The sequence below is a fragment of the Fukomys damarensis genome, unplaced genomic scaffold, assembly GCF_012274545.1.
Source record: "Fukomys damarensis isolate Sample0158 unplaced genomic scaffold, DMR_v1.0_HiC HiC_scaffold_27, whole genome shotgun sequence".
Lineage (NCBI taxonomy): Eukaryota > Metazoa > Chordata > Mammalia > Rodentia > Bathyergidae > Fukomys > Fukomys damarensis.
Window position 1 is genome coordinate 19,079,181 of NW_022900939.1, and position 25,732 is coordinate 19,104,912.

Here is a 25,732-nt window from a genome sequence, read left to right on the forward strand (position 1 = left end):
CCTGCAAGACCCAGTGGTGGTAGCCCCTCATCCCTGTACTTCCATCAAAGCTCTCCATGCTCCCTGTGCTCCTGGCTGCTCCTGGAGTGTCTGACGACGTCTCTTGTTGCAGACGATCCCACTCAGTTGTGATGATCTGTTCCACGTCTGTCTCCCCGCCAGCCTCTGCCCTCATCATGGCTGAGTCATCTGTTTCTACAGTGTCTGACGTGCAGTGATGTTCAGAGTTCGTTCATTCAGCAGAGATCTGTCAGCAGGGCCATGCTGGGCAGTTAGGTGGTCTTCCCCATGGAAGGCCAGGCTGGGGTTATAAGGTGAGCCCTGCCCTCATGGAGCCAGCACACCCGTGTCCCCAGGGAGGTAGCCGCCCACGAGACCAGGAGGGACAGACTTCGCCAGCTGAACAAAAACAGCCACCCAGAGCACAGAGGGTCCCAGACAGGGCCCAGGCATCCCCAGCACAGGAGGGCGACTGGGATGTGCACAGCCTTACAGGACGAGAGTTGGGGTCCACTGCCAGGTGCGTCAGGACACCGAGGTCTTTGGGGGACAGAGAATGTGAGGAGGACCCAGATCTCAGGGCCAAATGTGAGGACGGGGTAGGGAAGACAGCCAGGGTCCGTGGTTAAGGGTTCGCTGGGCTGTGCTACATGCTGCCCTGAGCATTTGGAGGGTTACCAGAGTCCCTGGGGCCGGTGTGACACACAGCTCCCCTCCTGCCCTCCTCACGCCCCATGTGTCAGGATGCGGAGCACATCCAGGGCCCGGCTGCAGCAGGCACCATACAGACAAGGCAACCAAGCCACAGAACGCTGACCCCCTGGCCCAGAGTCCCGGGATCATGCAGGGGGGAACAGGAGGGGGACCTGGGCCACCGGTGTGGCACCAACATGCTTTTTTTGTTTTTGCAGAATACAATATTTTTTTGTGCGATATCATTGAAATGCCATTATAATCACCCATTTGAAGGCAGTTTGGTGGCATCTAGAGCACTTACAGTTGTATGACCATCATCACTAGTTCCGACACCTTCTGTAGTCCCAGCAGGACGTCCCATGACCATCCACAGTCCCTGTGGCCTCTCAGCTGCTTCCGGCTTCTGTGGGCTTGTGTGTTCTGAACGTGCCACATAAATGGAATCCTTTGTGTCTGGCCTCTTTCTCTAGGTGTGATTGTTAGGCTTGTGTCACGTGTCACAGGCTTTAAGTGGGTGTCAGTGCTTCGTCCCCTCTTACCAATGCCCCTCAGTCCAGACTTCGTCCTCCATGGGGAAGACCGCCTAACTGCAAACTCCTTACACGTGGAGATATGTGTAGCAAAATGTGTGTGTAGTGTGTGTGTGCGTGTGTGTGTGGTCATCAGGGCTCATGACTTAGTTTTAGCTCTTCTTTTTTCCTTCAGGGCTTTTACATGGCACTTCGTCCACAACCCTTTTTAAAAATTTTTATTTTAAAATATTATGGCACCCAGGTTGGGCTTAGCTTGTGATCCTCCTGCCTCAGCCTCCCAGAGTGATGGCATTATAGATGGACACCACAACGCCCAGCTTTTGCTTTTTCTTAAAACAGGCCTGAGTGCTGCACCTGCCTCAAAAGCTAAAGGTCCTGAGTTCAATCCCCTGTACCAAAGAAAAAGGCCTGAGTATGAGTGGCACAGTAGGTGGGACGTAGCACTTTGGATGATAGAATCCACACCTCATGTTTTTTGTGGGAGGGCTGTTTGCTCCTGCCTTGTTTTCAGACAGCATATTGGCTGGGAAGGACTCAGGCGTCTCTGTTCTTTGAACCGTTGGGCTGTTCCGCGCACAAGGCCTGGGGTCCTGGGTCGGTCTTGCCGTCCTTAGGGACTCATCCTGATGCTGAGTCTGTGTGCAGAGCTGTCCTAAGACCCTCACTCGGCTGTCCTGAGCTCCTTAGCAGTGAGCCAGGGGTGAGCACCTGATCCGCCTGGCAGGGACAGAGCCAGCCCCTTCCCGCTGGTCTCAGAGAAAGGCCAGGGGCTGTTCCATCAGTGTTGCAGTTGCCGTGTGCATCGCGGCAGCACGGGACACTCTCCTGTCCTCTGTGAGCAGGCGGAGGGCCTGGGTGTGCCCTGGGTCCAGGAGGGGAGCCTGCTTCTGGTGAGGTAACCACACTGCCCTCTGTGAACCCATTGGTGCCCAGAGCTGCATCTCCATGGTGATAGTAAACAGGAAGCTGGAGGGAGGGTGAACTCCCATCTACCTGCCTCTCCTTGCCCTGACCCAGGAGGCTCGCATACTCATTTAATCTCTTTATTTAACGCATTGGCAGCACTGAGTAGTAAACACAAGAAAACCCTCTGTTGAGCCCTGTAAAGCACTTCTGAAAAATAACAGCCAGTAAAACAGTGTTGGCTTCTCTCTGCCACTTTACCCATATGGTAAAGTATTTGTCCCTTAGTAGGTTTCCTTTCATTCCCAGAAATGTCTGTGTGCAGAAACCCAAAAGGGCCCCAGGCCTTGTAGACCGTCCCAGGGAGGTTTGCTCGGTTGGCAGCCCCACTTCTGAACTTTGGCACGCTGATCTCCTGGGGCCTCAGGAGTTTCCCCAGGTCTCCCTGAGCAGTGACCTGGCCTGGTACTGGGTCCTCTTGTTACCCTCTGATATGGGCCCCTGTGGAGTGCAGAGGAGCAGGGATGGCAGCACCTGTTCTGCAAATGAAAGGACACCTGATGCAGAGGAGTGGTAAGGATCGAGGGTGTAAACCACGAAACAGTAGTGCCCAGGTTCCAACAGCTCACCTAGACTCCTGCTCCTAACACCTGCTCTGCTCTTACATACCCTGCCTCAGTCAGCAGCCAGGCAGCCAGCAGCAACTTGATACCCTCAAAGCAGCCGCTTGGGAGCTCTGCATTTCCCCCCAAAGATGCTGAAGGCAGGTATTCATACATGAGTGTCACTGGCCTCCACTCTGTTCTCCCCAGGCTGTCCTCCTTGTAGTCACACAGCCACCCGACTGGGCCTGGCACTAGAAAACCCACAGTATACTTTTACTCTATTATTCATGAGATGATTACAGGTACTGTACAAACTGGAAAGATGTGTCATCTTCATTTGCATGTGGAAAGCCGTTGCTAGGTTACCATGTGACTGTAAAAGTTGAGTGACTGATGTATCAGTGAGCAGTGGCTGTGTAACAAGTGAGCCTGTTTATTGAAATGACCACTGTTTATCTTGGGATTCTGTAAATCAAGTCTGGGCTGTGGGCACAGCAGCTCTGTCCGCAGCTGGATGCTCACAGGTGCAGAGGATAGTTGTGAACTCTGAGAAAGTTAGCAAGGATGGCTGGGCCTGTGATCTGCATCCTCCAGCTGGCAAGCCCAAGCTTCTTCACATGGGGCCTGCAGCCTCCACCTGCCTTCCTAGCGACCTTGTCTGATCCCAGTAAACAGAGCTGCTTTTCCTCCTCTTGGTTCCCACGGCCTTTGTTCACATCTTTGTTTACTCCTGATTCCCGTTGCATCTGCCTTTGGCACCAGAGTGGGAGCTACTCTAGGGTGAAGACCCCGCATCTCTCTAGCCTCCTGTGCAGAGCCTGGCGCTTGGGGCTCCATTCAGCTCTGGTGCAGCACAGCATAAGCACAGGTTTCTGGCACCCTGTGTAGGTGCATGACCTCCACACCCCCTTGCTCTGACGCAGGTTCTAGCCCTTCCCCCGGCTTCCATTCCGGACCTGGCTGGGAGCCTGAGTCCCTGCCCATGCTGGTGGGAGGTGAATGGCAGGCCTCTTGCTAGGCAGGGCAGGATCTCACTGCAGAAGTTGCACCGTCACTAATGTGGGGGAAGAGGTTGAACAAACTTGAAGTAGGTGCAGCTCCTGGGAGCTCAGCTGGGCAGGGAAAAAGTAGGGTGCACTTAAGAGCCGGGCTCCACCTAGCAGAATCCCGTGGCTTCACACGTGTGCCCAGGGGCCTGTGGCCCCACGGAAGGAAGGAACGTCGTTCAGCCACGCAGGATGAGTTATAACAACTGGCCCGACCTTTCCTAGGTGCTTGTGAGGAAGAACATAGGTGGCACAGCCCAGGGGCCACTGGGCCACCGCGGTTTCCCCCAGCCTCCTCACCCCACGCGTGGTCTCTCTTGCTGTACACACTGCTTCAGCCGTGGGCAGAAGCCCAGTGAGCTGTCTGTGCAGACTGAGAACCAGTGCTGTGCTCATAAGACATGGCCTCAGCGAACAGCCGCTGGCAACTCTGTGCTGACACTGACAGCTGGCCCTCTGGTTCTGCAGGTTCAACCAACTGTAGATCAAACAAAATCTTCTTCTTTCAGTTGCTGCTGTACTGCGCATGCACAGATGTCTTCTCTTGTCATCGCCCTATAAGCGATACAGTGTAATAACTATTTACACGCCATTGTGTTGTGCATTATAGTCATCTAGAGACGATGTAAAGTGTAGAAGAGGGTGTGTGGCTTCTGCGCAAACTCTGCCTGTTCTGTAGAACGACGGGGGCATCGTGGACGTTGCTATCTGAGGGGTCCTAGAAACAGTCCCCTGTGGCAGTACAGCCGCAGGTCCCTCTCATGGGGTGAGGTTAGTGCAGACGGTGCCCGCTGTGCATCGGGTCCTTGTCTGCCCTGTCAGCCCCAGGCACTGGGCCGGATGCCTCCACGAGTCCCTCGAGAGTGATTGCTTGGGCCCTGCAGGCTGGCTTGCCCCTGGCTCTACGTAGATTCCTAGGCCGGTCTCTAAGGAAATTCCTCCTGCTACGCTTGGCTTTTAGGAGTCCCCAAATGTTGCAGAATGATTCTTTTTAAATATGACACAGAACCAGCTGCAAATAAGCTAAATGTTGCTGGTTTGGGGTGTTAGTGGCATTTATGAATATGATAGGAAAACATTTGCTCACCGAAATTCTACAGAGTAGGAAAATAATCACTCCCTTCAGTGCACACTGCCTCACTTCCTTCCCTCTGTGTCATTTGGGCTAATGAAAGTCTGTGATGGCCTGTTTTCTCCTCAAAGAAGCAAGCTTGGAAACTCTATTTTAATGACATGGTAATTGTTTTATGTTTTCCTATCTATGAAAGGTCATGGCACATAGGAGGCATTCCGTAAATGTGGGTTTCCTTCCTTTTAGACTGAAATTTTGATTTAGAGTTACTTTTACAATCATGAGGATTTCTAAAATATCTCACGCACCCCAAATGTGCCCCAGTTATAGGGGAGTAGGGGACTAGACTCACACTTCACCTCCTTCTGGCTAATGTTCGCTGATAAACAGCTGACCTGGGCAGAGCTGTGTTTCCAAGCACAGAGCGGGTGACCTCCCTGTGCACGGAGTCAGTGTATGTCCCACTGCCTCTGAGCTGATGTTTGCCCTTGGGCATCAGCTCTGCTTCACATGGGGCTTGTTTGGCAGTGGTCATTTGGTCACCACAGCAACTCCGAGTGCTCTGAGCTGAATGTTGTCTGGCATTTCTCAAAGGACCCACTGTTACAAAAAACAAAGGAGAAGCTGGCTATGGTAGCACTGTAATCCCAACACTCCAAGAGGTTGAGACAGGAGGATCACAAGTTCAAATCCAGCCTGTACAATTTAGCAAGACCCTGTCTCAAAATAAAAAAAAACTAAAATTTTAAAAAGACTGGGGATGTAGCTCAGTGTAAAGGGCCTGGGTTCAATCTCCAGTACTGAAATGTTTTCAAAAAGGAGATAGTGATCCGGGAAAAATCCAAAGGACCCACCCCGAGTTCTGAGAATGATCATGTGTATGCAGGTTCTCCTGACTGCGGTCATTCTCAGAAAGGTTTTTCTATCTGCATGCACACACCCCAAAACCTGCCCCTTGACTGGTTCATTCTGCACTGCCCTGGTACAAGACAGAGCCATGGGCCTCCCAGACGTACTTTTCAGGAGGCAGGGTTTCATGCTGCTGTTTTCTTGGTTTGGGTCTCAGTTGTTTTTTTCCATCTGTTCAGTGCCCAAGCCAAGTGAGCAGGGGGCATCTTACTTGCATCCTCAGTGTGCTTGGGGCAGTGAAGGAGAACGCTGGGTACTCCCAGCTACTTGGCAGTCACGATGTGGTGGCCCTGCTCCAAGTCTGTCCCTTCCATTGGCTCCTCACACTTTGGCTCCTACGTCCTCTAACTCCCGCACTTCCCTGGGGTCCCTGTGCCCCAGGTGAGATCGCTGGGCCTGTTCTAAGGTTGCACGAGGGAGCACACTGTCACTTACCAACCCTGTGGGGCAGCATCACCATAAACTCGCTGGCTTTGGCCCCACAAATTCATCATCTCAAGGGCTGGATTGGGAGTGGGGTGGGTCAGTGGTGTGGTGGGCTGGGGTGGACCAGCCTCCAGGCTCTCTCAGGCTGCCAGCAGATTTCCATCTTCAGCACCTGTGGACTGAGCCTCATGGAGATGAGGCTGGAGCCCCCTCAGCAGCCTGAGGTCGCTGCTTGCTTCACTACGTCAGCAGGAAATTCACAGAGGTCCGATAGAGCACAGGCGTATAAGCACGCACCTGAAATGGCATGCAGCCCCTGCAGCCCTGCACAGTAGTGTAGGGATTGGAAGCAGGGCTCAGGTCCCCCAAATGCAAGAGGAGGGTACCCTTCCAGGGCCTGAAGAGCCGGAGGTGGAATCCAGGCACCTACTCTGTCTGTCTGCCTCAAGAGCCACTAGCTTACCTTTTAACCCCACATGGAATCGCTACCACTTTGCAAAATGTCGCATAAAGGCGAATACATTAAGGACCAGCAGAGAAATTAACGCTGAGGCCTATTCTGTATTAGCTTTGAGATTTTCATCTAACTACTGCAGTTTCCTTCAAAAGCCTTTACTTATTCCGCACCTCTTTGTGAGGAGGCTTAGAGTCTTCTAGAACACCGTGTATCTTTCTTCTACTTCCCAGAAGTCTGTCTTTGGGCTCAGAGATCTTCTTGGGACTCTCCAGTTAGACCCCTGTACCTGAGGGTGGGTAGGCAAGAGTGGTTTTGATTTTCCCTTCCTATTCTGTATTTCCTGTCTTTCAGGAAACCACCTCTTATAGTAATGCTGTGGCTCTCCCTTGTCATAGATGCAATGAACCCATCTTTTAAATTTGCTACAATTTCTTTTGATTTTTTGTTTTTGTTTGTTTGTTTTTTTGGTACCAGGGATTGAACTCATGACCTTGCACTTGTGAGGCAGGTGTGGTGCCACTGAACTAAACCCCCAGCCCCTAGAATTTCTTTGTTATCTCAAGTGAAATTCCTATAAAAAAAAATCCATTATGCACATGATTTTAAAAACACATCAACATGCTACCATTTAGCAGTCCATGTCCCTATTTTTTAAAAGGCCACACCCCTCTGTAGGCATTTCAGATAGATTGAACGCAGGGAACTGGCTTCCAAAGCACTGAAGAGCCTGGCAGAGCAGAGGAGCAGGTGATACCTCCTAAAGATTGGTCACCACTGGAAGCCGCCGTGGCCCTTAGGTTTAGAGGAGCAGAAGAAACCAGAGGGCTTGCCAAGAACCTGAGAAGCAGCCTCAGTATTTCTCAGTGGCTGCTCTGCCAGGGAGCAGAGACACCACCCATCCTTCTACAGCTGCATCCAATGGTCAGGGCCTGACTGCCACCTGGCACCAGAGTCTAGAGGGTGCAGTGTGCAGACTCCTCTGTAACACCAAGCACAGAGGGCTGGAAGGCAGCAGAGAGCCACTATGGCACCATCCCATGTGATGCAGCAGGAAGACAGGAAGAACACTGTGACCGAGACCAGGCAGGATTATTCCCATACGTCTGTGCTCCAGAGTCACTGGACCAGCCAGTACCGTGGTTGGATGGTGCCTGCAGAGTCACCTTGAACTGAGGACCTCATGTGCCCAGTGCTGCTGCTACTAGTGGCACATTTAAGGAATTGATAGGCTATTCTTTAAAAGCTTCCCATAGCTCCGTGTAGTGGCATATGCCTATAATCCTGGCCCCTTGGGAGGCTGAAGCAGGAGAATCCAGGAGTTTGAGGCCAGCCTGGGAAGCACAGGAAGACCATGACTAAAAAGAAATAAAAAGCGTTGGATCCTCCAAGGACTTTCATCCCTTGATGTTCGAGGCACTGCCCTTTCTGAAGACTTTCATGTACACTCAGGCCATTCCCAAAAGTCTGCTGCTGTGTGTGAGAAGAATTCAGGATCAAGCTCAGACTATGATGAAAAGGCTCTCCCCTCCCTCGAGTCCAGGGTGTCTTTGGCAGTTGTATATGCAGGGGAACTGGCTCTCAGTTGCTCCCTCATCCCAGCCATGCTGAAGCAGAACAGGCACCTCCTGAGCTGGGATGACCATACCCAGCCCTGAAACCCCAGAGCGTGCCCAGGCAAATCTGCCCTGGGGAGAAGCAGTGCACCCCGAGTCCCTGCATCTGCAGCCGTGTCCCTTGGAAGACAGATGTTCACCTCGTAAGCCTCTTTGACCTCCAGTCCTGCTCTCCCATGGGAGTCCACCTGCCTCTCTGCCCACATGTATCGCCAGCTCGACCGTTGTGGTCAGTGTGCTTTAAGAGCTGAGCTCCTGGCAGGTGCTCAGTCGGTGAGGAAACACCACACCCACTTCCATGGGTGCAATACTCAAGAAGTGGACCTCCATGAAGGGTGTCAGCCTGTTCCGGAACGGAAGCGCAGGGAAAGCTGGGAGATCTGTGTCAGCAGGGAGGGACTCAGAAGTCCCAGAACTCTGACAAGAAAAGGAAGGGACACTGGGAGGCGGCTGTCTTGCCTACCTGCTTTTTCCAATGGGGAAGCTGAGTCCCAAAGTGGTGGAGAAACTTGCATGGTCATGAATGAGCTCAGGGCCAGATTTTTCAAAAGCTTCAGCTCAGCATTGACCCCTCCTGGCCCTTGCAGCCAGCCTGACTTGAGGATCGAGGTGGAGACTTTGCCACCTTTGATAGCTCCTCACCTACTGGCAGATAGGGCATCTCCAAGGACACGGGGTTTGAAGCTATGTACCAAGGACGGTGAGATCGTGTGCCCCTTGTGACAGGCGCTGGGGAAGGGAGGGCAGAGCTCCCGTGGAAACCCTCGCTATTTTTACTCCTGTGTCTCCGACTTCTGCCTCCCACTGAAATCTCAGTGAGCAGCAGCAGCAGCAGCCCCTGGGCCCCTGGCGTGCCAGGCACAGACTATTTTTATGACCCTCCAATTTGCCCATAGATCATGTCAAACCACAGGTGGAAGGAGAGGGCTGCTGAGACCCAGGGACCCACTGAAGAGGGAGGGCCTGCTGCCTCCAGAGAGCACAGCAGACAGGATTAGGGAACGGCTCAGGATCCACCTGGCTCCCTTTTCCAGGCCTGACGCTCACCTCCATCTCGATCCCCAAGGCCGGTGCTGAGGTGGTAGACATGGATGGAGGACAGGCACAGAGCTGGACCAGGAGACCTTAGTCCAGTCCTGGGGCCACTCTTACCAGGCTGTGTGACTTTGGGCCAGACACCTAACCTCTCTGGGCCCAGTTTACACATCCATGAATCTTTACAGAGCATCTGGTCCCACCAACTGGGTTAAGAAGAAACAAAGGAGCAAATTATGCCAGGAACTCTACCCAATTCCTGTATGGCCTGGTCATAATCCAGAAGAGGTGCAGAGCAGTTTTATGCGCTCTAAAGAACATGCCGTGTAAACATGACAATGAAAGCAAAACCAGAGTAAAGCTGAGCTTTCCTGAGTGCCACCTGCGTACCGGGCAACTTTAATTCACTTAATGCCCATAACATTACCTTAGCGTCCACTCCTGCAGATAATCCATTTTTATCCACAGCAGACAGAGTTGGAAACATGCCGGAGATCACTCAGCTGGCAAATGGTGAGGCTGAGGTGACTCGGCCACTGCTGTCCCCTCCTGCCTCTCCAGGCACAGGAAGAACACTCCCTGAGTGTCACCAACCCCTTCCCATCCGTTTTCTAGCCGCCAGGAAGCCTTCCGCTCAGAAAGGTGGGGCTTTTGTCTAGGTCCACACAGTAAGCTCATGGCAGCCATTTGAAAAAAGAAAAGAATTGACAAATGGCAGAAAGGAAGGAGCTCTCCTGCCATGCCCGTCCAGGCTGCCTCCCTCATCTGAGGATGCACAGATGGGGATGTAGTGGGAACGTAGAAAGCCGTCCTTGCAAAGGGGGCAGCTCAGCCCCTGCCCAGCCCTAGCCCTGCCCCTAATCGCCATGATCTACAAACTGAATCGCAGCGTGTCTGAATTTTCCCCAAATCCTTCCCGCTGCCTAAAGTCCCAAGCCCATCTTGGGAGTTGCCATCTGGCAGGAAGCATCGTGTGTGCCTTTGGCAAGGACCCACTGCACTGTGATGCCATGCCTGCCCTTTGGCACTGGCTCATTGGGACTGTGTGACTAAACGGACTTCATTACCAGGCTGTGCGCTTTACAAAAAGAAACCGTAAAGCCAGAGAAGACCGAGCGTCACAAAATAAGAAAGCAATTACTTGGGACAAGGACAGCAACAGCCTATAAGTGACACCTCTGCCCCATGCTAATAGTGGGTTGAATCATTTTCCTCTCTCGCTAATGGCATGCGTAATTGCACCGGTTTTTCAGGCGTCCTTCACCCGTACTTATTTAGACTAGTGACTGATGCGTTGCCATGGAAACCGGCACTAGGAAAAAAAAAAAAAAGTCCCTGGTACAGTGGGAAGTGGAAGGATGCGGGCTCCAATCTGGAGCTTACAACTTGTGTCAAAGAGCCGAATTTTCAGCGGATCTGGATTTTCGATCTGAAAAAGTCAAATTTGTGAACCTCCCCATGGATTTAACTCTCCGGAATCGTCTTTCTTCTTCCTCTGATTTATTATTTTTTTCTCTTCTCCTTCAATTCTGACACCCGAGGGCTGCAACTTTTCTTCCTGTTGGATTAGCAGACAATAGTAAATGAGGCCCGCCCAGGAACCCGGTCTCCGCATGGACCCAGAGGAGCAGCAGCGGGACCGGCCTGAGTGACATGGTCACACCCAGGTTAGGAAAGATGGCTGAGAACTCGCGGTTCAAGAAGAAAGTTCATTTTGGAGGTACGGTGCCACCTCCCCAGCCTGCCCGGGGTTGGCGTGCTGAGCCTTTGTTCTTTGCCAGAGCAGCGGGGACTGTAGAATCACGGAACTCGGGCAGTGCTGCCGGCACTCGGTGAGACGGGTGGCGTGCTGTGTAGGCGATCGCTTTGCACTTTGTGTGTCTTAAAAATCACTGTGCTTCTGGTTGCTGGGTTCCTCGAGGCTATTGTTTCCATAATGGCTTTCTCTTCCCTCTGGTTTAGAGGAAAATAAAGGTAGCTGACAGGTCATCCTGGAGGATAGCGGCATCTCATTTGCTGTTAGACTCTCCAGGGTCCTGTTGGTACTCTCCAGAGTCCCCTTGAGCAGCCAGTGGGTTTTTCAAACAAAGTGGAGCATCTATTCCTAGTGAGCGCTGTGGCTAACCGGGAAGGGAGTCGAGTACATTGTGAGGTGCGGGGACCACCGTGTCAGTGGCTCGGGCTTCCTGAGTGTTCTTGTACCTGGCGGGCTGCATAGGATGTGTCGGTTAGCCAGGAGCAGGGTGATGCCTCCTGACCCGTGTAGCCTACCTCCTCAAAGATAGCATGGCTAATGTGGTTTTTCTTGCTGCTGTTTTTCAGTCAAGTGGACTGTGAGTTCCTTCGGAGACCAAGAAAACACCAGATGTGTTTTCAGCGTGCTGTGCTTTCATCAACTTCCACAGTAGGGTCTCACCAACTGCTTCCTCCCGCACAAATGCAGAGTCGAGGAGCTGGCTCCTTGAGGAGCCTGGTGACCAGGTCAGACAGGCAACACCTCACTTTGACGGGGCCTCCCTCCCAGGTGTGACCCTGATGAGTGCAGAAAGGAGTGTGAACTGTGTGTGAGCGGCCAAGACTCTGGTGGCCCCAGCCTCAGCCCCACCAGCTAGCTGGTCCTCACCCTCTGCGACCCTGGGATCTTTCAGTCACATGGAGAGTCTTTAGGGGTGCCAGACTTCTGGGCAGGTGCTCTGGGGTTACAGTGGCTTGCAGGGAAGGAGAAGTGAGCAGCCAGATCACTGGGCTGTTACTGCCAGTGAGACCCACCTATCCCTCCCCAAACACCCAACTGGGGGGTGGGGTGGACCCCATTATCCTGAGCTCTGCTGGGCCCCGGTCTGAACGCCGGCCTGTAGTGCCTCAGCTTCCTGCAGGCTTGTGTGGCTGCTTTGTGCTCAACAGGTCTTTCTTCTCTGTGTCCTACTTCCCCAGCCTCAGCTGCCTTAAAAAAGTGTCCTTAAAAAAGATTAAAAGCTAAAAAGAATCCTCCCGCCCCCACTATTTTCCTAGATTTACAGGCAGGCTCTGCTCTGCACACCTGAATTCCCTTGGACACTGCACCGCGCTTGGCCACCTCTCGAGGGGGTGCTGATCCCTGCCTATTGGAGGGACTGACAGACAAGAGCATGATTAGCAGCCCCGGACCCACAGACGTGGTGCTAATGATCACTGGTTTCATTCAAGGCATTTTGATCAGCTGGAGAAAGACCCATAGGACCTAGGAAAAAGCATCCTTAGGATTAGATCTTGGGTATTAGAGGGTGGGGACCGTGCACTGGGGCTGCACAATGAAGATCCATTCAGTTGTCTGGTAAAAGCAGACAGGATACGGCTGCTCCCTTAGGGGCTCAGCTGAGTTGATGTAGGGATGGAAGTGTCCTTTGGAGACCTGTCACAGACCTTTGTGTAAATATCCCTCCTTTCTCGTCGCTTCAGCCCTGGCCTGCTAAGGTAACAAGCGCATTAGGTTCCCACCAGCCCTAGTCACCACGTGTCCCGCTGGATGGGGAGAGAAAAGAGAATTCTTCTATAAAATAGGAGGCCACCTTGGCGTGGACACTCCCAGCCAAGCTAATCAACAACACGCGGATCAGGCCCCAGTTCATCCATTTACTGTCATTTCCACTTAAATTGCTGGTTTGGCTGGATGTATTTGGGCATACAGGCTTCCGCTGAACCTCCTGGGTGGATTTTTTTTTTTAATCCTAATTACTATACAGTAGAAACCAACTCATTGACAGCCAACAGCTTTACTCATTTGCCCAACCAATTTAGGATTGTGGTAATTGGGATATGTTGCCAGAAACAGTACCGCCTCCCTCTGACATTGTCCTCGGCTTTGCTTGGCCAAGGAGCAAAAGGGAAGGCAGAGGTGGCTGAAACAGAGCTCCTGGCAGCCGTCGCCGTGTGCACCTGGTGCCCCGGGAGGGAGCCGTCCACTGTACCTGCTGACCAGAGGGACTGGAAAGGCAGGGCAGTAGCCGAGGAAGCCACATCACCCCACAGAGCCCTGCTTATTTCCAACTGAAGAGAGTGTCTTTGCCTAAGGCTGTGAGTCCAGGCTCTTCCTGTTCGCTAGAGTAAGGGTTTGGATCCTGCATCTGACACTCATGCCCCCGGTGACCTTGGACATCGCCATTGCATTGCCTGGTTTTCTCCTGGACGAAACAGTCGCATCTCTTGGGGTCGCTGTGTGAGTTTGGTAGAACTGTGAAGGGAGTGAGCCGAGTGCTGTCACTTGGTAACCATGTGACCTTGGAATGGCATTTCTGTACCTCAGGTTCCTCCTCCGTGTTGTTATTGTGATGGCAGTGCTGTGTGGTGGGCTGCTGGTGGCTAAATGGGATAGAGTGGTTTTGCTGTCACAGAAACCTTCAAAGTCCTTGCTAAAATTCACAGGGCATTGGCCTCTCACCCCACAAGTCAGGGGTCAGTAATGCCAGCAAGGTGGGCACAGAGGCCTCCTGGAGCTCCAGTTTCATGTTCCTCCTTGTCCTCAGCATGCCCAGCATGGCCCCAGCTGCTGAACTTCATCCACACTCCTGATGGGAAGGGAGGTGGGGCATGGGAAGCGAGTCCTTCCCCCCAGACACCTGCTCTCTTCTCATTGGCCAGGACCAGGGCACTTGCCATTCTTGAAGGAACTTGGGCTGGATGTGAGGCTTCCCAACCCCTGTGGTAGAGGTGAGACGGTGCTTGGAGGTGGCTTCTGAGTAAGCTAGTATGGAGTTTGTCACTGAAGAAAGTGCTTGGCATAGGGCAGGGAGCGAGTTCTGACTCACAGGTGTCAAGGCAGTGAAGGGTAGTAGTTAAAGCCTGAGCGTGACGGCTGTCACTCAGCTGGCACAACGGAAACAATATCCGTGCTGTTGTGTCAGGTTGCCAGGGCGTTAGAAGGAGCTCATGTGTCTGCACTTAGGGCAGCAGGTGTGGTGACGATGGACCGTGGTTAGTAACAGACCAATACCACGAGGGTGATGGATGCCCGTCACCATCACAGCCCCTTCCCACCTGGCGTCACTTCCCTCCCTGTCCTCTTCCTCAAGCCTTGCTGGATGGGGGAAGGACAAAGTCCACACAGCATGATGCCAGCTTGGCTGAGGCCCCTGACCATCCTCGCCTCATGGCAGCAGGCATCATGGTGCAGGAGTGCAATCACATCACCAGGCGGGAAGCCAGGGAGCGTTCTCATGAGGACTGACTCAGAGTCCCAGGAGAACCACCCCATGATGCAAGCCTCACCCCCATGGGGCTTCACCTCCTAAAGGTCTCAGCACCCCACACCCACAACATACGAACTGTTGGGCAACAACAGTCCATATCCAGACTGCAGTGGGGAGGTAACCTTTCCCCCCTTCCACACAGCGTTATTCTGACCACTTCTGGACCAATTCCTAGTCCTGGAATGGGGCATCTGACTCACTGGTATGGGCACTCACACCTCCTACGATTTGGGGCATGAAGCCGGTGCTTTGAGGGCTTCATCTGGTCCACTGCCATGGGGTTCCATAAGAAAGGGCTGCAGCTGCCTCGTATAGTGACAGTCACCGGAGCTGCTTTCCCTTAGGTCAGTAATGCAAATCGTATTCCTAAGGTGTTTGCTGTCATCTTAGAGTACAACCAACAATTTCCTTGGATGACTAAGAAGAAAATAACTGCTAGGAGTGGCTAGCTTTCCAAAGTGGGCCCTGTTTTTTCGGTGTAGGGAAAACAGCCTGGCATCCTGGCATCTTCCTCCTTTCTCTAGGCTTTGGAATCAAGGGGTTTGGCTCTGGCATGGTTCTCAAGTATTTGGGACTCTTGGCAAGTGCCATGTGAAGCGAGTGCCCCTTCCCCACATGCACCCATGCCTACCTGGAAGGAATTCAAAGCATGTGGGTTTTTTTTTAACAAAACCTTCTGCTGCCACTTACCCAGATGTGAGGACATGAGGTTGGTTCCCTAGCACTGGGAAAAGAACAGACACCGTGCGTGTGCATGTGCGCATGCACACACACACACACACTTGTGCACACACTGGGGAGGAACAGCTGTGCATCAGCAAGCAGGAAATAAATATAACCTGATGACTCAGTTGCTTATTGGTCCCATATCCCACTATATTAGTCTGCTTTGACTGCTGGAAACCAGTATGATCCAGAAAAGAAAGTATCATAGCATCACTAATCCCAGGCAAGACCCTTCCTGCAGAACTGAATTCCCTTAGTGGAAAAGGAGTCATCCCCTGAGGCTCACAAGCAGGATCAGACACAGAGATCCCACGGCATAAGAGGGAGATGGAATTTCTGAACTGCCTAAGTTCCTCGCTCAGGCCTCGCCATAGCAGCAGAGTCTTAATTTGAATCTAGTCTCATCTTGCAACTGCAAGCATGGAAATACATTTCCTAGAAACCACTGCTGGGTCATCTGGGTAGTTTCTGCCCTGAAGGGATTGAAACCCTCCTTAGATCCAGGCTTACCTCCCATACTGTGTTGCAGAGAAGGTCTCTGCAGCCATGCGGCAGAGCAGTGGCCCGAGAATGTTCCCATCCAGTGCCCAGAAGCCATGAACGTGTTACCCTACATGGCCTGGGGCAACTAAGATCGCAGATTGGACCTTGACTTTAGTCATTGACTAAGCGGCCTGTAAGATGGGAAATGATTCTGGATTTGGGTGGGAGAGTTTCACTATAGCCCTAAGTGTCCCTCAAAGTGGAAGAGAGAAGCATAGAATTAAGAGTCACAGTGATGAGATGTGAGAGGGACTCAAAGACTGCCATTGATAGCTCTGAAGTTGAGGAAGAGACCAGGATCAGCAAGATCCTGTGGAAGCGAGAAAAAGGAGGAAGCAGATTCTCTACAGGAGACTGCAGAAAAGAAGGCAGCCTTTAGCCCAGGAAGACCTGAGCCATACTTGTGACCCATGGAACTATAAAGAGATGCATTATGGTGCTTTAGGCCACCAAGCCTGTGATGACTCTTCACCGCAGCCACAGCAGAGCAGTCCACTGTTCCTCACAGGTCATCGGGGTGGTGCGGAGCCTGTCTCTGTACTCTGACTGCAGGACTCCCTCTTTCTCCCGCTTGTCCTCCCTGTCAGTACTAGGTGCCCAGAAGGTGTCTGATACACGACCCATCCCCAACTTAGTGAAGAATCGTGTAACCCTTCCCCGCCCGCGCTGATTGATGGGTAGTGTCGAGTCAGAGTCCTGTGCCCTGGCTTGAGTGACTCTGGGAGCCATGGTCCTGACACCCCATACCCTCACCAGCACAGAGAATGTGGCCCGCAGGGGTAGACCTCGGTCTGGAGCCTGGGTACCGGATCTAAGCTCTGTGCCCTCTGCCCTGCAGCCTCTGGCCCCACTCGGATACCAGGCAGCCTGCAGACTGTAGTGTATCCCTGCTTGCCAGGCACAGTGTGGTCTCCACCAGCTCCACTCTCCAGCCCCTGGCTGGCGTCGATCTCCTGGCAATCTGACCTGTGCATTTCTCCATTTTGCAAGGAGTCCAGCAGCATCTTTGGTTTTAAGAAGAAAAAAGCTCTTGTTACCTTGCATCCCCATCGGTCGTTCATGTGGCTCTGATCCTGTCCTTGGCTTACCAGCCTGCCTGAACAGTGATTTAAAACCTGTGCAGATGCAGAGGCCTAGGCAGAAGAGAGGTGTACAGCTACCAAGTGCTGGGGACTTGTTGTCAATAAAAAGAAGTAAATCTGAGACATAGTCGTGAATTTTAAAAGCCCCAGATATTATTGTACATGATTCTCAGACGATCTGGAGTAGGGGAAGCTCATCATTATGGCAGGTAAATCAAGGCCACCTGACCTGGAAGTGTTTTGTCATCCCTGGAAGTTACTCTTCCGTTTGTGATTGAATCCCAGGTCTCACTGCCTTCACCACGGAGGAATCTGGGTCCCTGTGCTCCCCAGGCCCTCCATCTGGGCATTATAACAGCTCTTCCACAGAAGGGAACCTAAAACCTCGAACCATCAGCAGCAGCCCGAGGCTACAACAGGGGCTTCTTACTGAAGGGTATACTGCCCCCTGGGGGAGCGTGGAGAGGTAGACACTGCTACTTGATTGTCACCATAAATACGAATACCATCCCTTGGAATCTGCCGCGGGTCAGTTCCAGGACCCCCCCCCACATCAGTGCCACAATCTCTGATCCTTAAATACCTCCCGTAGCTTGCCGTCGTCTTTGTACATAACCTACCCACACTCTCCCGCATGCTTCAGTCATCTCTGGATGACTTTTCACACATAACCCAGGGTCCCATGCTGTGTGAATAGTTGCTGCGGAAATAATGACAGTGAAAAATGTCCGTACCTAGTCAGTACAGGCACAGATTTTTTTCCAAGTATTTTCCACCAAAAACTGATTGAGTCTTCAGATACAGGAACCACAAATACATGAGACCAACTGTTTTTAGGAATTAAAGGTAAAAATGTCCAAGCACTGCTGTCATGTCCAGAATGGCCCATTCAGCAGTACTATCGGGGCAGTGGGCCACCAGTCAGCTCTGAACAGAACATCATGCGGTACAAAAAGGGCCAGGGAGAAGGTCTTCCTCTTCACTAGGGGCAGGGGACACTTGCCAGAAAGAATGAAGTAGATTCTTGGGGTAGGCGCTGTTGACCCACATTACAGACAAGAAAACTGAGGCTGGGTGAGAAGTGGCTCAGCTCAGGCTACTAGCAAAGCTGATCTCAAGTTTATTGTGTCTGAAAACCAACTGTTCTGTATCCTTCCCTGCCTCTCTCTGTCCACAGGTATCTCCTGAGCAAGGGGACTATCCCAGGACTGTGGCTTAGGCAGGAAGGGCCCATTCTGTTTCCTAGCCTCGTCCTCACCCCATCTCCTGGCTCTGTGGCTACCCCCTCCCCACATGTCCTTGCGAATTAAACTGTGGCCTTTCAGAGTGTTAGTAAATGTCTCTGAGCAAATTCCTCCCATGTTTCCTTTTCCAGAAAAGCCCACTCCGGGCTCTGGGAACACCATCCTGGCTCCCTCGCCATGCCATACACACACTTCGAACTCGACGTAAAGGGCTATTTTAAATCATCCTGACAAGCGGAAGCTTGTCACACAATCTGTCACTGCCTTCCACGAGTCCCAAGAGGTATACGAAGTGGGATTTCTAGGTTTGGGATTTTTTTTTCCCCTTGTGATGTAGATTTTTCTAGGCCATACTCAGAGTGGAGCTTTCAGCGAACATCAGCTTATACACAGCCGTGGGGGGGGGCTCACCCTGACGGCCACCCTCCGGGGAAGAGAGAGCCCCCAACTGCACTGGGAGGTTGTGTCACCATGAGGAGGGGGCCCAGGCATCCTGCTTTGCAGTTGAGAAATGGAGGCCAGAGGCACAGTGGGGAGTCTCCCACATGGTCACCGCCTGGCCAGTACTAGCAGTGGGGTTCTGTTTGTGGACCGGGCTGTTTCCATCACTCTTTGGTCTGGGGAGGCACTGATCCAGCACTCTGTGTAGTGTGTTTCGCACCTTGCAGTCAGGAAGGAGCACTTGCAAAGTTCATTCATGGGCTCTGCTGCACCAAGCTGTGTGGCAGGAGCTGGGATCCAGCGGCCCCGTGAAATCTAAATCTGAGCTGGGGAAAGAATGTTCCAGGCAAAGTCTAGCAGGGACAGAGGCTCTGAGGTGCAGATGAGCTCATCATGTTGAAAGAACGAGGAGGAGGCTTGTGTAGCTGCAGGGTAGCCAGCCGGGAGGGGAGGGGGCTGAATGTGAAAATGCAGGAGCAAGAAAGACATCAGCTGGTTTGTTTGCGGTGTTTTAAAGCTCATTCCCTTTGCTGTATGAAGAGTGGATCTTTGAGAGGAGGGGCAGACATGGAAGACAGAGGCAGGAAGTTTGTGCACCAGTCCAAGAGAGGGATAGTGGTCACTCATTCTGCAGTGACGGTCACTGTGAGGCCTCAAGCTGTGTGACTTGCTGCAAACATTGTTGAGGGCCTTCTGTGTGGAGCACTTAGCCTGGCCCTGGATGAGGAGGTGGCCTGGTGGGAAATTTGGTCGTGACTTCAAGAAGTTTCTGTATGGTCCTGGGGTATGTGTGGGGGTACCTGTTGTGATCCTAGCACTCTAGGAGGAGGAGGCAAAAGCAGGAAGATTGAATTTTTGAGTTCAGCCTGGGCAACTGCGTGTGACCCTGTCTCGAAATTTAAAAAGAGCTGGGGATGTAGCTCTGTGCAAAGGTCCTGAGTTAAAACCCCAGTACTAGGGGGGAAAAAGTTTCTACATGGTTAAGGAAGCAGACGCATAAATAGATCCCACTTGGTTGTCAGCTTCTCTGTCTCCTTTATCATCAGCAAAGGGATCTCCTTTAAGTCACAGAAAGATGCATGCACTGTGCCAAGCTCTAAACGTGTTTAACGGGCACATTCCTATGGTCCATTAGCTGATTTTCTCTTTTCCTCTTAGCACATGTAGCCGTTTTCCCAGACTAGGGACGCACTCAGTCTCTGCCTTGATGTTGTCTGGCCTTCCCTCCTCTTCCCCATTACTCTTGCCGGGAACTCTTTGGGTTGCTGCTGACAGAAACCCAGCTCCGACACGCTTGAGCAAAACACAGAATGAGTATTCTGGCCCACAGGATGACAAAGGCCATGCATGCTCTGTGTCAGTCTGCCTGCCCTAGGTAACACTGTGGTGACTTGGAACACAAAAATTTGTTTCTCATTCTATCCATGTCCATCCTGTGCCAACAATGGGCTCACTTGGGGACCCAAACAGCCGGCACAGCCAGGACTTCCAGTGCCATGGGCACCATGCTGAAGGGTTCCACTTTGGGCCTTGCATTTGGATTCTGTATCCTGGGCCCCTTGATCACTGACCTAAACTGGTTTCAAGGATCTCCCAATCCCAAGAGAGCTGAGAAGTAGGATCTGACGGCATGCACATGGGAGGAAAGCCAGGATGCTTGCCAAGTAGCCCTCACAGCCTCTGCAGGCAAAACCCAGGGCTTTGGGCATTGGGGCATCCGTGCCTGTCGTCCCCTATGCCTGTGCTCCTGGGCATGAGGTATGGTGCAACCTGGCCAGGAAATCTGCATGGTGAAGGGAAGCCACCGATTCCCCAGCAGAGAGGTGTGGGCACAAAATCCATAAGGGTGCCACACCCAAGGGTTGTGTCCTGGCCGTTGGGTGCAGCAGTACATATGATTTTGTATGTCACTGTATCTTTTCAGACTCTTGCATGTAAACAATAGCAAGCTAAATTGTCTTAGGCCAGGGAGGACTCTGAATCTGTGTATGTGGTAAGTCTGACCCAGCTACATCTGGGGTCCAGCCGTGGTATCCGTCTCTCACTAGACTGGCTCTCTCCACTCCCTCCTTCCCCAGCTCATAAGCCATCCCGATTGCAGGCATCAACTCAGGCAGCCTGGCTCCCTTCGATGGCCCAGAAGTGGGGTCACAGCAGCAGGACAAGTGCCCACTGTGCTCTAAGGGACAGTCCCACCAGTCTCCCTGCCAACCACTGGAGCCCAGTCCTGGGGAAGTGGGGGTGACCTCACCTGGGAAAGGGCTGGCCGCCAGAGCATGAGGGAGGCACGTGCCCACCCTTCTGAGTGGGGTACAGCAGCATGCCTGGCCCTGCCTCCTGCCTCTTTAGGAAGAGGGTAGAGTGGGAGCTAAGTAAGTGACCTGGACAGTGACAGATCACAGGTGCTCAGCTAAGCCAGCGCTTCCCAGGGAGCACCAGTGAGGACTGGTCCCCCTGCCCATCATGGTCATCAGCCCGCAGGGAGGCCAGGGTGGCCCCTTCCCTCCTCCTGCCTCCCCCTGCCTGCTCTGTGGGGTTTTGTGTGTACCTGGCATTTGCACCAGTGGGACCCAGCAAGAGGCACCCAGACCAGTCAGCTGCAGCCCACACTGCACAGCTGGCCAGAGAGAGCAGCAGCAGCCAAGCTGCTGTTGGATGTGTCGTGACACATCCATCGTCATCTTGGGGAAGAACTCTGAGGTCTACCCAGCGCACCCCTCTCCCCAGATCAGCTCCTGAAGCCAGAGCCGGGCATGGTGCTACACACCTGTAGTCCTAGCACTGTAGGAGGTTGAGAGAGGAAGATCAAAAGTTTGAGCCCAACCCGGTCAGTTTAATGGCTTAGTAAGACATTCTCAAGTCTTAGTAAGACTGTCTCAAAATAAAAATAAATAAATAAAAAGGCCTGGGAATGTAGCTCAGTGCAAAGGCCTTGGGTTCAATCCTCAGAAACACACATGCAAGAAAGATAACAATCACAATAAAGATGCTGACAACGATGACGATGATAACGATAATAAAAAGCCAGGTAAGAGCAGGTCCATGGGACATGCAGGTTGGGGAGGCCACAACCTGAGTTTAGGGAGGTTGCTCCTGGCAACACCACCTCCTCTGCCTCCCAGTGGAGACTGTGCTGTGGACAGGCTCTGTGCTTTCTGGCTGGGTGACCTTGGGCACTCACTCAACCTCTCTGAGCCTACCTAACTATGTAGAGCTCAGGCAGGGGAGGCACTCAGAGCACATGTGGCTCCTGGGGAGTGTTCTTGGAGAGTCACACCACTGGTTTGTAGGCACAGGCTGCAGAGGCCAGCGTCTGGGTGAAGCCGGCATCTGGGTTGGAAGCCCAGCTTCCACTCATGAGCTGTTTTACCCTGAGAGACCTGTGGGAAGAAGAGGCTCCGCGTCTGAGGTGCAGCCCAGGAAGGCAAAGCCAGGCTCTCGGGGCCCGTGCCCCTCATCCTTGCGCTCTGCTCTTCTAGGAAGCGGGGACAGGAGACGCCTTTACTGCTGGGCATCGTGTGAGAACCAAATGAAGGGAGAGACTTAATTTTAGTGAAACAGGAGATCAGTTAGCCGGGCATCCTGCACTTGGAAGCATTAAAGAAGTAGAGGTGATGGGGACGTGATGATGGTGATGGTGGCTAGGTGATGACCATGGCGATGGTGAGGAGGATGGTGGTTGTGGCGGTGGTGGTCATGGGAATGGTGGTGATGGGACACTTCTCAGAGCAGAAGTGTGACTGTGTGGGAGGCAGAGTCCAGGGAAGGTTTTCCTAAGGCAACCGGAGATAACATATTTCTGAAGCTTCCTTTTCCCTTGTAAAATAATTTTGACAAAAACTAACTATTTTCAACGTCCTCACTGAATCAAAATTAAAACTTGATTACCTTTGTGTTGGTTTACAGTCTCTACCCACAGTGTTTACAATTGTGTTGGCCCATGAAATCCCACCACCTAGGAACCCCCAACTTCCTGAGCCAGCTTGGAAATCAGCCCCTTCTCGATGTGTTTTGCCTGTGAGGAACCCATACACATGTACGCACACATGCTCACATGCATGTTCCACACTATGTCCTCTGTCTGCCCTCAACCCCAGGCCATCTGACCCATCCAGAGACCTGTCCCAGTCAACTCTCAGCTCCCAGCGGTTTCCTAGACAACCAGCATAGAGCTGCCACGTGGGGGTTTGAGCAGCAGAAGCAATTAAGAGTAATACTAGCAATTAACAGCCGTGTGGTCCTTCACTGGCTTTGTGAGCCACTCTGCCTAACCCTGTAAAGAGGTTCAAGTCTCATTTATCCCTCCAGGGTCTGGCACATTGGTGGCCCCAACATAGATGTCCTAGGGCTAGCCTGGCAGTTGCGTTGCCAGCCATGTGTTCCCTGTAATTACTGACTGCTGGGGTTTCTCACTTAGCCCAAGAAGGTGGATGTCTTGAGCTGCTCCTTCACCCACACTGGAACCTTGAGCTCTACCCTTGGGAGTCCCCTTCCACCACTTCCTCCGGCACAAGTCCTGGCTTTGATGGGACTAGTGAATGATGGCTGCAGTGATGGCACTGCCGCGTGAGTGTACCCAGGGTGGCGTACCCAGCACACCTGGGCTGAGCCGAGGGGAAGGGTGCACAGCTTGGCTGAGGCCTGATGAGCACTCAGGGCCCTCTCCTCACTCAGATGAGGTTCGGAGAGTTCAGAGTCCCGAGGTGATGCAGAACATCCCATGATGAGAGGGTAAGCTTGGGTCTCTCTTCCTGTTTTTATCAAATCACCTGTCCCATCACAGGGCCCTCACCCTCATGACCTCATCTAATCACAATGTCCTTCCCAAAGCCCCTCCTACAAATGCCATTACCTTATGACTGTGGGGATTAAGTTTCACTCTGAGTTTGGAGGAGACACATACCCAGACCACAGCAGCCAGACAGAAATAAGGTCAAGTCCCATCCTACGGCAGGGCAGAGAGCTCAAGATCAGGGGGAGCCTCTCCCAAGCATTGGAGCAGTTGGTCTGGGAGACAGGAGACAAGACTCTGGCACCCGTGTGCCAGCCAGGGCAGTGAGCCTGGCCCTACCTGGGAGTGTGACTTTGTCTTCATGGCCCCAACATTGCCACCAATAAAATGAGCCCAGTTGTCCCACCTTCCTCCACGTGTACAGATGGCCACAGATCATGGTGTGGGTGAAGGACACAATGTTAGAACAGGGATGCTGACAGATACAGGTGTGACAGGTATGAGCAAAGGAGGACAACCCACCAACTGTTTTATGTCTGTGGTCTAATAATTTGTGTTGCAGCGTGCTTCTTTGTATACAGTACAACGAAATGACAAATCTACACTATTGGCAACTTCACTTTGTAATGTATCACACTTCTTAAACTTAAGTTGCTTGTTTTTTTGTGAAATGTCATTGCTTTTGACTTGCTTTGGGCAAAGACATTTCAGTAATTGTCTGAGCATTACTGTTGAAGACGTTCGTGCTGTGTAAGTAGCAGCTGATTAGTGATGAGGTGTATGCAGGCAGGTATTTAAAATAGTAGCATGCATTAAGCTTGAAGTTAAATGGGATGTTCTCCCATGGAGGGCACCCACAGTCCCAAACTGGGACTGCATTAACGCAGTGGCAAGGCAAAAGAGGCCGCAGTGCAGTATGTGTACCCTGCCCTGGGTGGGCATAGCAGTTAAGTAGTGCTTACGTCACGCCTGGTGCATAGCAGTATGCAAGAAGTGTCAGCAATAATGATGACAATGAAGATGACAAGGCTGATCAGGGACTCAGAGCACGTCGTCATCAGGGAAGTGACACACAAGGGGTGGAGAGGCAAGTGGGAGTTAAGTTTAGAGGATTCCCATAGTTCTGCCTGCCAGTCAAGGCAAGGTTAACTGCTATAACAGAAATCCGAAAATGCAGCCTAATGTCCAGTAGGAGGGTAACTCTCACTCATGGAACCACCTGAGGCATAGAGACCTGGGCCCTTTGATTCTAGTCACAGGCCCTCCCTCTTTATGGCCTCCCACACTGAGTTTTTTACTGGCAGAAACAGAAAAGAGGGAGGGAGAGCAGGTAGGCTCCTAAAAAGCCTGGACTGGAGTACACCCCCATACATATATACATATATACATATATACATACACACACACACACACACACACACACACACACACACACACAACCTGCTCACATCCCATTGGTACAAACTAGCCACATGACCATATCCTGGTGCAAGGGTAGCTGGGAAATGCAGTCCTGGGCTCATCACCAGCATCCTTCAGCCCTAGGGGCAACTCCCCACTCCATAGGGAGGAAGCCTGTACCTTAGCTACCTGTGGTCATGAACGGAGCCAACACTTTTCCCAATGGTTTTATTTGTGTTCACCTTTGAACTACAGATATGTGTTTTGGGGTTCCAGTAAAAATCACATTCACCTTGGAACACAAGATAGAGGAGACCATCAACAGAGAGGCTTACAGGAGTTAAAATTTGATTTCAGGCCATGTTCCTGAAGCCAGTGGCTTACAGAGTTTCTGCAGGATTTAGGAAGGAGATGGTGCAGGAAATTTTATTGGAGAGGAAAATACTGAACAATGCATTGCGAGCCACTATATTTTTCCTGTTTTTGTTGTTGTGGGCCCCCTCCTCCAGCCCTAAGCTATCTATTAAATCTAATTACATCGCTCATATTATTTCCCGTGAAATTTACATTTAAATCTGCTGAGTAAGGGAAGCAAGCAGAGGACTTAATTAGGAAAGTTAATCATGTTTGTTTAGTGTCTTTATTTTTTTTTTTTTTAGGTTAGGAGAAAGCAACTGCAATCAGGAAAATAATAATAAATATATCTTTTCCTCTCCCATAGGCATTCACTTACAGGTTCTTGGCTTTGCTAGGAGGCTCGGGGCATCACTTTTAGGATGCAGCTGTCACTATCACAGCTTAAAGGCCCATGGCTCCCTCCGCTCTGCCGTCTTCCGCCTACCTCCCCTTGTTCGCCACGGCCTACAGGACTCTGGCTGCATTTGAGTGGAGCTCTTTGACCCTTCAAGGGTCAGCACCAGTGCTCTTTCAGACGCACTCCCAAAATTTGCAAAGTCAGGCCGCAGACTTGGGCCTCCTCTTTTCTCTGGATCTTTTCCCAGGAGGGAAGATCTCATGCTCCATGGGGCAGATGGATGAGAGCC

The 25,732-nt window shown here is 52.0% G+C and overlaps 1 protein-coding gene across 13 annotated transcripts in view; it reads left to right on the forward strand.

Annotated features, from left to right (window-relative positions):
• Window positions 1-25,732, forward strand: part of Shank2 (SH3 and multiple ankyrin repeat domains 2) — a 511,573-nt gene that overhangs the window by 308,342 nt on the left and 177,499 nt on the right. The window lies entirely within an intron of this gene.